The sequence below is a fragment of the Protopterus annectens genome, chromosome 2.part1 (genome assembly GCF_019279795.1).
Source record: "Protopterus annectens isolate FY-2018-M chromosome 2.part1, PAN1.0, whole genome shotgun sequence".
NCBI classification, from domain to species: domain Eukaryota; kingdom Metazoa; phylum Chordata; order Ceratodontiformes; family Protopteridae; genus Protopterus; species Protopterus annectens.
Genome location: NC_056729.1, coordinates 1,752,122,160 through 1,752,133,440, shown reverse-complemented (window position 1 = coordinate 1,752,133,440; position 11,281 = coordinate 1,752,122,160).

Genomic DNA, 11,281 nt, shown 5'->3' with positions numbered 1-11,281 from the left:
TCGTCTCTTTCCCCCCCCACGTACAAGACATGCATCTGGAGCATTTCTCCCAGGCCACCTCTGAAAATTGGCTTTGAGAGGTTTCCGGAACAATGAATCTTTTTTGTACATATCGGTAACTAAATTTTTTCGTGCTCTTTTAAAGGGATGTGGAGAAAATCCACTAAAAATGCTTAATTACCCTAAAAACATTAAATTTAAATAAATAAATAATGAATGAACAGTATTCGATCCCCACCCAAAATATTAAACTTTTAAACAATAAAGTTGCTCACCTACATGCCCTCATGGATGTACATTCATTTGACATCCTCTGCCTCTCTGAAACAGGATTCAAACCAACCATACAGGATACTACAGGTACCCCCCCTGGTTATAGCATCCTGAGACTGGACCGTAACTCTAAGGAAGGTGGAGGAGTAGTTATCCTATATAAATCTGAATTACAAATCACCTCCATTGAGTCTAAACCTCCCCTAACTAGCAACGCTGAAATTCTTATCTCTAAAGTTCAACTTAACAAATGTAAATCCATTTACATAATCTGAATTTACCTTCCCCCAGGCAACAATATCACAACCCTAGAAGCTATCCTAAGTTGGATGTCCACCACCTACCCACAAGAAACCATAATAGGTTCATACTAGGCTATCTGCCCTAAGGCTACCTTACACCTACCAAATACTCGGTGACTTTAATATAAATTGGATGTCTTGCACATCAGAACAGACTTCTACCCATATCAACCTACACAGTTTTATAGAAACCATTACAGTCCCCACTATAACCAATAAACATAATAATGATGACAGCACCCTAGATTGGATTCTCACAAACAGTCAAAACTAATCTTACAAAGTAGGGACCCTCCCAGAAGATATAAGTGATCACTCACTCACTTCTTAATCAGGTATAAGACTGACACCCCAAACCCAACCATATATAAGAAAATAAGATGTAATAAAAATGTTAACCCTGACAGCTTTCAAAAAGAACTTGCAGCTTGCAACTGGTCACCCCTGAAACACCTACCATTAGAAAATGCCGTTAAATACTTTAACTCTAAATTTTTAACCATTCTAGACTACCATGCCCCAACTCGTATAGAACTAGGTCTAAACCAGCCCCTTGGCTCACCAAAACTACCAAATAAAAAATCCTCCATAGAAACAAACTCTGGGCTAGCTGGCGTACAACCCAAAACCTGGCAGATCAACTAATATTTAGACAATTAAGAAATGAAACTAAAAAAGCCATATCATCAGATAAAAGAAACTATTACTGTCACCGCCTCCAACAAACCCACCAAAATAAACCTCAAAAATTCTGGTCAGGTATAAAGAAACTCTTGCACCCAGGTCGCTCAATCACACCCACCCCCTCAGGCTCCAATCTCCTTAGCTCCAACCAAATTGCCAATTCTTTTAACACTTTCTTTACAGACACCATTCAATCTTTGGCCTATCAGCTATCCCGACACCGCATCTCCTTCCAATATTATCCCTAACAGCCTCCCAATATTTCTATTCCAACCCATTCCTACATCCTTTGTCTGCACCTTTATTAAGAAACTTAAACCCACCACCTTCTCTGCAGATCTACTACCAGCAGAATACATGCAAAAAGCAGCCACAGCTATAACCTACCCCATATCCATCCTCATTAACAGAACTATTTCTGAAGGAACTATTCCATCTCTCTGGAAAATCTCACATGTTATCCCCCTGCATATAGGTTGTAATTCCAAAGATTTTTCTAACTATAGGCCAATAGCCATATTATCCCCTCTGGCAAAAATCATGGAGAAGTGCATTCATAAACAAATATTAAACCACCTCCTAGCAAACAACCTGCTAGCTACCTGCCAACATGGATGCAGACCATTTCATAGCACCTCTTCTGCTTTTCTTTCCTTCACTGATGATGTCATTAATAGGTTCATAGGTTCATAGGTTCATACTAGGCTATCTGCCCTAGGGCATTTACAAGCCTAGCCAGAGTGTGTTTGGCTTTCGCCACCCATTTTAAATTAATTTTGCTATGCCTTTTTTTGAGGTTAGTATACTGTGCCTCTGTCTAACAGTGACACAGAAGTGATACCCGGGGTAAACCTACGATCTCCCATCCACTCATCATGATTCCTCTTGAAGAGAGTCAATGACGGACTCTGCCTAACCTGGACTGGGATTTTATTCCAGAGTGAAGGGAGCCTCTGGGTTATGAATCTGTCCCTCCAGCATGTCCTATTTATTTCAGTGCTGAGGTTCAAGTCTCCTGAGCACGTAGCTCGATGGGATTTGGATTTTCTGAGGTGCAGCATGTCCATTAATTCCGGGTTGGACATGGTTTGATATGTCAGGCACAGATCGCCTCTAAGCAGGTGGTATGCCACTGAGTAGAGCTGGAGTTTCTTTAACCGAGCAGCATATGGCATCTGTTTGAGCCCTTTGATCCTCTTGGTGAGGTACTTTTGGGGTCTTTCCAGTTGCTGTAGGTGTCTGGTAAGGTACATCCCAAAAGGGGCATTGTACTCAATTATGGACCTGATGAGGGATGAGTAAAGAGGCACAATGACCTCCCCTGTTCTAGATGTGAATCCCTTCATGATTAGGTGGGCTATATAAAATGTTTTTCTAACCACTTTGGCCACGTGGTTGTCGAAGGAGAGATTGCTATCAACTTGGGTCCCCAGGTCCCTAATTACTTCTTCCGTACTTAATGGATTGCCATCTATGTGGTAATTTGTGGGCACTTTGTTTTTGCCGAAGGGGATGACTATACACTTTTTGGCATTTAGCTTGAGGCCATGGCTCTGGCACCAGTTGTCTGTTTCTATGAGTCCCTTTTGTAGGATGCTTGTGTCAGCTTGAGAGTCGATTATAGTGCCCAGTTTGCAGTCATCTGCGAACTTGGTCAGCCACAGTCCTTCTGTGTTGGCCTGTACCTCTGAGAAATATATACCGAACAAGAGAGGTCCCAGGACTGAGCCTTGTGGGATGCCACTTGTAACTGGTTTGGAGTCTGACATGGCTCCAGCAATTCTAACCATGTGGGTTCTGTCCTTGAGCCAGTTTGCAACCCATCTAGTGACATAGGGGTTTATATTTAAGCTGGTGAGCTTATCTATAATGCCCGAGAGGGGTATTGTATCGAAGGCTTTTGCGAGGTCCAGGTAGGCTGTGTGGACCACCTTCCCCTCGTCAATGGCCTTGGTGACTGTTTCAAATAAATCGACCAGGTTTGAGAGGCAGGATCTGCCCTTAACAAAGCCAAACTGGGTAGGATCCAGTGTCGGTAGGTCCCCAATTTATTTATGAGGTCCACGATGATCCTTTCCATAGCTTTGCAGACCAAGCTAGTCAGGCCTGATGATTCTTTCCATAGCTTTGCAGACCAAGCTAGTCAGGCTTATGGGGCGATAGTTTCCAGGATCCGTTGAGGCACCACCTTTGTGGGGAGGGAACACTGTTGCTGTACACCACTCTTTGAGTACATATCCTGTAGTAAGACTGAGATTGAACAGTAGTTTTATGTTTGGGTTTAGTTCTTCTTGGAGTTCATATAGGACGCAGCCCGGGACACCGTCTGGTCCCATTGATGCTGTGTTTTTTGCTTTGGAGAGGGCGGCTCTTACCTGAGCATCTGAGATGTCAGGGGGGCAGCAATCTGCTGGGATAGATATTTTCTCTTTTGGTGGGGAAGGGGGGGAGAAGTTTGCACTGAACCTGTCAGCTAGGATGTTGGCAATGTCTGTGGGTTCGGTGTATTATTTGTCATTTTGGACTAATTCTGAGCATATCTGGGAATTTCCACCCATGTTCCTAACATAACTAAAGAAAGCCTTGTGATTATCCTTAGTGTCCTGTGCAATTTCTCTCTCGAAGCTGGCCTTAGACAATTTTATGAGTGCCCATAGTTTTTTGCTAATACTGATCAGAGATGCCTTCCATTTTTGGGATTTTGCTCTATCATGTAGTAGCTTCCTCCTTCTATTGTATAGTTTGTTTATGGCTGGGGTCCACCAGACAGGATGCCTGCCTTTGGAGGATTGGGTCTTGGTTTTATTTGGGATTGCATGATCCATGCATTCCTGAAGGTGTTCATAGAATGCGTTTATAAAGGATTCTGTGGTCTGGGCCATATTTTCCACAGGCCTGGGGGCTTTGAAGGATTCCACCTCAGTTTTGAGGAGTGTGAAATTTGCTTTAGAGAAGTTTATCACTGTGGTGTTCTGGGCAGGGGCTGGGATTGGGATGTGAATATCTAGTGAGATTAGTTTATGGTCTGATCTTACCAGTGAGGGATACACTTCTGGTCTGGAGCATAGAGTCCCCATGTTGGTGATGATCAGGTCCAGTATGTTTTCCCTTCTTGTGGGAGTGGTAACAAGTTGTTCCATAGCATTTGAGTTTATAAATTCTAGGAACCTTTGGGCTAGGGTGTTGGAGCTAGAGAAATGCTCCCAGTCTATGTTTGGGTAGTTGAAGTCACCCAATATAATGGTGTTTGGAGAGACCTTCATATTTTCCAGTGTTCTCAGGAAGGCCGAGTGGGGTTCCTGGGTTTGGGAGGGTGGTCTGTAGCAGGCTATAAACTGGAAGGCAGTTTTATTCACTGTTAGTTGCACATGGATAGTCTCTGATGCTTCGTGCTGTGCCACCAACCTGGAGGTGTGGGTATCTTTGACGAATATTGATACTCCCCCTCCTTTTATGGTTTGGTCCAAGCTTTTAGGCCGAAAAACATGGTATTAGGTATAACCTGGTAGTGCTGGGGTGCTCTCGGGAGCCTTGAACCAGGTTTCTGTTACTGCACAGATATCAATGTTCTCCATGCTAAGGAGAGTTTAGAGTGCGTGCATCTTGAGGTTTAGACTTCTGGCATTGAGTAGCATTACTCTTAGTTTGTTATCCCTTGTGATACCTATGGTGGTGGGTTTTTCTTTTGAGCCTTGCCTAAAAAAGGGACTGTGGGGGTGGCAAGAGCCTTTGCCAATATCCGAAAGCCCAGGGGTGACAGGTGCAAGCCGTACCTAGCGAAGCATCGTAGCTTGTCAAGCATGTCATCCCAGGCTGACAGGCATTGGATCCCCTTTAAATGACACCAATACTTAAGCCAATTGTTGAAATTGATCATCTTGTCTTCATATTGTGGCATCATTCTTGGTGAGGGTAAGATGCTACTCAAGGTCAGGGTCATACCGGCCTGGGCTACATGCTCAGAGAGCTCCTCTATGTCTCTTTTCATGTAGTCCAGGGAGGTACATCTTAGGTCATTCACACCAGCATGGACAATGACTGAGTCATATTTGCACTTGCCTTGGAGCGACCTGAGTTCTTGTGTTATGTGGCGGATCCTAGCGCCTGACAGGCAGCTCACCATGACCTTCTCCTTGTTCAGCCTGGTGAGCGGGACGTCAGTGTGCCTGATGATAGAGTCACCTATTACAAGTGTATCAGGTGTGTTGTTTAGCCTTAAGGGCTGTGACTGTTCAGCACACTGGCTTTGTGAGCTATGTGTTGCACGTGTTTTGTTTTGGGGTAGTGGTTGCTTGGGTATCTGCTTTGGAGGTCTCTGTTTCTTAGACAGATTTTTATTTAGAGCCTCCAAGTATGTTTTTGTGTGTTTATGTGTTTGGTTTGCTGTCGTGGTAGGTCTATGTGAGACTGGAATTGTAGTGAGTGTGGTTTCCTTCTCCTCCTGACTGGTTACGCCAGTACTGAGTTGAGAGAGCTTAGCCTCCAGTTTGGCTATATGGTTGCATCTCTCACATGTGTTGGAATTTGTTAGGAGGAGGAGAGGGTTGTCTGTGTACATGAGGCAGTTGTAACATTGCCTCAAGATTCCCAGATTCACCAGCTGGACCGGAGAGGAGATTGACAACTGACCTTTGGACATGCTAGAATAGTATTGGGAATTCCTTTATAATTGAAAAAAGGGCCAATGGGGAACACGGTACTCAAGGGGAGTTTGTGAGGGTGTAGTGCTTTTAATTTTTTAGTACTGACTTATATAATTGCTTTAGTGAGCAAGTGCCAGGCTTTTGAGTAGGAATAGGGTGTTCATTATGAGAACTAGATCAGTTCTATGGGAGAAAGTGAAGAGCAGACTTTGTGGAGCTGAGAATGGTTTAAACCCAATTAAGTGGCGTTGCCCAATGCTGCGCTATGCGCAAAATTGCGCAAAGCCGCGCTAAAGCGTGTTTTATACAGGGGGAACTTGAAAGAGCTAGAAATTGGCCCAAAACAGCCAATAGACTACCAGATTCTTGTGCTGGGAACACTCCTCCAGGGATAGATAGGCTGCTCTCAGCTCCCCACAGCCACTGGTGAAGAAAGAAGCCTCCCTTTATCCAAGAAAGGAAATGGGCAACACAGGAACTTTCCAAAAGTCCAGAATACAGCAAAGTCTGTATTTGGACTACTTTAGGTCAGGAAAGACGGGAAACAAGGATAATTTTTTTTTGTTTTTTTTTCTTTTTTGCAACAAACAGCAGGAAAATGCAATAAATATGTAACACAGGCTAGCACACTTGAGTGTATAGCCTCAACAGGTAAATGCAACAAACAGGGCAAACTTTAAAAGTGCAGGTGCAAAAACAACTTTAAACAGTTTAAAACAGTTCAAGAAGCAGAAATAAAAACCGTAATAATGATAATCTATCCTCAGCCCCACCGATGTCATTAATAAAAAACGTAATATCAACACTCTATCCTCAGCCCTCTTTCCTTCACCAACATCATTAATAAAAACCATAATAGTAACACTCTTTCCTCTGCCCTCTTCATTGATCTGTCAAAAGCCTTCGACATGGTCAACCACCAGCTACTCATAAACATACTTAGAAACTTCTCACTGGATCCACTTGCTATTCAGTGGTTCTAATCCTATCTTAATAACTGGCAACAGGCTGTACTATGGGAGAATAACTTGTCTTGAAAAGAAAAACACGTTTACTGGAGAAACCACTTTATAAAAACACAGCAAAGCTTTCAGGCATAAAAAACCCTTCCTCAGTGCATTACAGATTACAAATGAATAACATACTGAATTTATACAGGGTTACTATCACATGACCAGCAGCCCCATGGTCATATGACACATAAACAAATATATACAATTAATAAAATAACATTATTAAAAATGTTTTTACAATGATAATATTATTTAAGTTTAGTGTGTTGTAAATGTTTAAGAACAGGTTTTAAGGTTATAACATTGTTAAGTCCTGGTGGTTGATCTGCTGCTAACCTGATTATCCATTCATATTCCTTTAATTAATAACTTGTCTTCCCACCTAGCAATTGCCCTTGGAGTCCCTCAAGGCTCCATATTGGTCCTCTACTCTTTTCTATTTTTACTAACGACCTGCACTCTGTATTACCTCAAGCCACCTGTATCCAATATGTGGATGACTCCACACTAATATGCTCAGCCTCTTCACTATCACAATTGCATTCCATAACCGAAGACATGTTTAACACAGTATAGAATTGGCTTCTTCAACGATGTCTCATCCTGAACCCAAAAAAAACCCAAAAATGGTATTTACTCCCACCCGCAGAGCCCCCCCCACTGCATTTCACAGTCACATCCAGCAATGGTGCAATCATATCTCCAGACTCTACTACAAAACTACTTGGAGTACTAATTAACAACAACCTCACCTTTGAGCCACATATTAACAACACTATAACAACAGTAAACAAAAAACTAGGTTCCCTCTATAGGAGCAAACCCTTTCTTAGCCCACTAGCCAGGACCACCATTGCCTGGACCCACCTTATCTCAACCCTACTATATGCATCCCCTATCTATACCAAACTATGCAAAAGCAATCTGAACAAGCTGGCTAGCTCCTACAATAATATTGCCAGATTTGCAACTAGGTCTACCTATAGAGCCCATCATTGTAACAATCTTAATCAACTAGGATGGTTAGAATTGTCAAATCTTATTATATCAAACCAGCTAACTATTGCCCATAAGATACTGTTTCATCCTACATCTACTCCAATACTAACTAACCTAATCACCCCTACTATAACCTTAAGACCCTGCGCTCATCAAACAAATTACTGGTAAACATAAGTAAAACCAACAGTCTGGCTGGAGACTCTCTATTCTCTAACACAGTGGGTAAAACCTGGAACTCCCTCCCTACTGATCTAACCTCCCTACCTTTCAACTACCCTATTTAAATCCAAGCTAAAAACATGCCTTAAATCGCACTGGCTATGCCCCTGTGCACACCCGGACTAACTTCCTCCACTGTCTCCTGACCCAGTTCTTCTCACTCACACAAACTAGTTATTCTTTTCTGCTAACACTGTTGTTTGTATAACCTTTTTAAAGTTCAAATAGTGCTCAATTTTACTTACCTTATAGTTTGTTGTATGTATATCCATACGTGATATGTAGCTTAGAAGATTTTTTCCTTACTCTTAAGCTAAAATGTATTTACTAGTAAAATTTGCTAAATCTTAATAATGTACTTATGTTATTGTGATTCTATTCTGAAATGTGGAGCTTTTCTCCCTGGGCCTCCACTGAAAATGGACATATATCCAGTTGGACTAGCCCGGTCAACAAATGTAAAATAAATAAATTATGTCAAGCAGTAAGACAACTGCCAAGTCATGTATTATGTCATGATTCATCTGGAATGTGTGTGCTGGCAACCCCTGGCTTCTAGCTCAACCTTCATATATGTATGTCACTTGTGCAGCTGTGGTTGTCTATAATATCACTGGCAAATCATTGTGGTCTGCAGTCTGATATTACTGGGCTACATTTCAATTATATACTTCAAAGTCCTCTGGGATTTCATGCTAATGCATAAGCTGACATTATATGTACTTTCTAGGGTTGTAATAGCAATAGTTAAAATGTGTCCCTATCTGTCAGCCTTTAGCTTTCATTATTTAGAAGCACACATTCCAGCCTAACTGCTTTGGGTGCATAAATAGGTGATAAGACAGTCATACATATCACAGTTTATAATGGTGATGTACACATACATGTATTTTTAAATGGTAGAAACAGTTGTATTTGAACCCAGGACCATGTGAACCAAAAATAAATGTCTTCAAAGAATTTAACAGATTGATCTAGAGAGCCAGTGATATAGCAGATGTGTTTTTACATGTTGTACATATAATTGCATACTGTTCCATACCTCACTTGCATCTATTAGTATGTGTATGGCTTTATAGTGATGTATTTTGCTTTTGTGTATGTTTTTTATTTTTATTTTTTATTATTATGTTTTATTATTTTGTGTATGTGTATTTCTTTTTATTTTGCGTATGGCTTTATAGTGATGTATTTATAATTGCCTAGCACAAGAAATATGTTATACTGATCTGTATATTTTTATGATGCATTATTTTAATCTTTATATGTATGTATGTTTATGTGAAAATTCTTGTTGTACAGTTCTTGCATATCATTAATTCATTTTGTAATTTGTAAGTTTAATTGTCTGTAACATGTTACTTGGAGCTTATCTCCCTGGACCTCCACTGAAAATGGGCTCTTCTTGGCCCAGTGGACTTCTCTGGTCATCAAACTGAAATAAAATAATAAAATAAATACAAATATTTTTCTAGCAGGTTCCCAGTTAAATTCCCATTTTTACATTAATCTTTTAACAGAATGCTGCACGATGCGCCATGATGTGTAGCATCATGTAAACACACTTAATGATGGGATAATAACAATTACTATGTTTTCCTTAAAACACCAGTGTTAATTAACTGGCTATGTGGCTTGATGCACTATTGTTCAGTCAGATGGTACTGGGTTTGAAATAGGGGGGAGGTGAACATTTTGAACGTGATTATTATGCTTTCACATACAGGTAGTAATCCGCCGCCGTTCAGCTTGCATAATGCAGCATTGTGCAATGATACTTAGAAATTGGGGAGTTAGGAAAGTGGTGAAATGGGGTGCAAGCAGGGGGAAAAACATAGTGAAAGTCAGGTAGAAATGTGCAGGGAGGGTGTAGGAAAGAACCATAGCTATCCACTTCTTCCACAACAACTGTGCATTTGCAAAGATTTTTAGCTGAACTTGGACTATCACCACCAGACAAAGGGGTGATAACAACATAAGTGTGTTGTCAATTCAGCTGGACCAAATTAAGTGTGTCCAGTGGAAACATGTGTGAAATGGAGAGCTATGTATGGGACTAACTGTTTTTGTTTTTTCGGGACATGTGCCCTCTTTTTTTTTTTTTTTTTTTTTAAGGAGCAAGTGAAAAGTTGGAGAAGGGACATAGGAATGTGTGGTAAAGCTAAGTTGGGAAGTGAGGAAGCATTTGCAGACAGACAAGACATACAAGACAGCAGATAGGGTTGCTGAGGGACACAAGAAGGGGGTGAGCACTTTGGTTGGGGACGGCGTAGGTGATCCAGGTCCCATGGATGTCAGACACGGTAACATTGTGGCTCAAGCCCTCACTCATGGGACTGTCAGCACTGCACCTTCACTGCTCCCATGGAGGCAGTGGATGATTCCACCATCTGGGGAAAGACTGCCCCACCAGGATGGACAGCATGCTGTCCATCCAGCATAGGCGTACACCAACACTTTGCTGCACAAGCCTATGCACCATGTCTGGCATTTATTCACAGGTGACATAGACAACCCCTCCACCTCCACTCCCAGAGGGGAGCACACTCCCGGCCTGTGGTGGGGGGGACTACCTGAAGGAGCAGGTAGTACAGGAACAGCGGGGGGATGCCACCAGGATGTGGCCCAGACAGGCTGGGCCCCAGTTCCTCATTTGGGGGAGCCAAGGTAGGTGGATCACCAGGAGCTGGCCTACCTTGTTGCACTGTAGTAAATAAAATCGAAACATAAAGGAAAAATAAATGTAACCCAAACAAATGTAATTAATAACATAAAAGAAACTATAATGAGTAATGGAAACAAACTGAAAAATAATATAATGAGGAACACAACAATGAATAATGTAAATGAAAGTTTATTTAACAGCAAAACAATATTAAATTATACATAAGGCCAACATAAGAGGTAATAAATAATATAATAGCAAATGATAATAGTAAATATATTGATTACATAAATAAAAGAAGAGAAGGGGTGGGGTGACAGAAGAAAGGAGAACATTAGTAACTTCACAGATACTATAACTAAACATACTACAACTAAGTACTTTTAGAGATGTTAGATTTTACTTGTAACACCACTGACTGCTGTGACATTTATTTTATTTTTTTATTTAACATTTGTTGACCGGGAAAGTCCGACTAGG